The following is a 580-nucleotide window of genomic DNA, read 5'->3' on the forward strand; positions in this document are numbered from 1 at the left end:
TATGTGCCTTAGTTTCTGCCTCTTTAAAATGGATATGAACATTAGATTATCTCACAGGTTGTCATCACAACGAACGGTAACATATGTGTGGTGCTTAAGTACACAGAGACACTACATTAGTATAATTACTTTTAAGCTAAATTTTCTTTCAGCACCGCGGTTAGCGTCAAAAATCCTGAAGGGCATTGAAATGTCCTTAAAGTCAAACTGTATACGATTAAATTAAATTCTACTTGAGTATGTTCTGTATCTTCAAATAAGGGAACAGGGAGGCAGACAACCAAAAAGTAGTGGGAACCCAAGCACCGACGGACAAACCCCATCCTGCTTTGCATTCTCCAAGGTGAACGGAAAGCTCCAGCCTTGCAAACGGAGGGGCCCCAGAAACGTAGAGACCTGGGGAGCTCTGGGCTCCCACCCCCAGGTGCCTCCAAGACGTCCCTACTGTCGGGTCGCCAGCCGCTCTCCAAGTCCAGCCCCGCCCACCTCGCTGCTGCCTGGCATTTTGCGCCCCGGCCCGCCGCGCCAGGTCGCCCACGGCGCATGCTCCGCGCCGCGGGGCGGGGCGGGGGGAAGCGCC

Source organism: Carlito syrichta, unplaced genomic scaffold, assembly GCF_000164805.1.
Source record: "Carlito syrichta isolate Samal-C Ts95f unplaced genomic scaffold, Tarsius_syrichta-2.0.1 Scaffold132195, whole genome shotgun sequence".
NCBI lineage: Eukaryota > Metazoa > Chordata > Mammalia > Primates > Tarsiidae > Carlito > Carlito syrichta.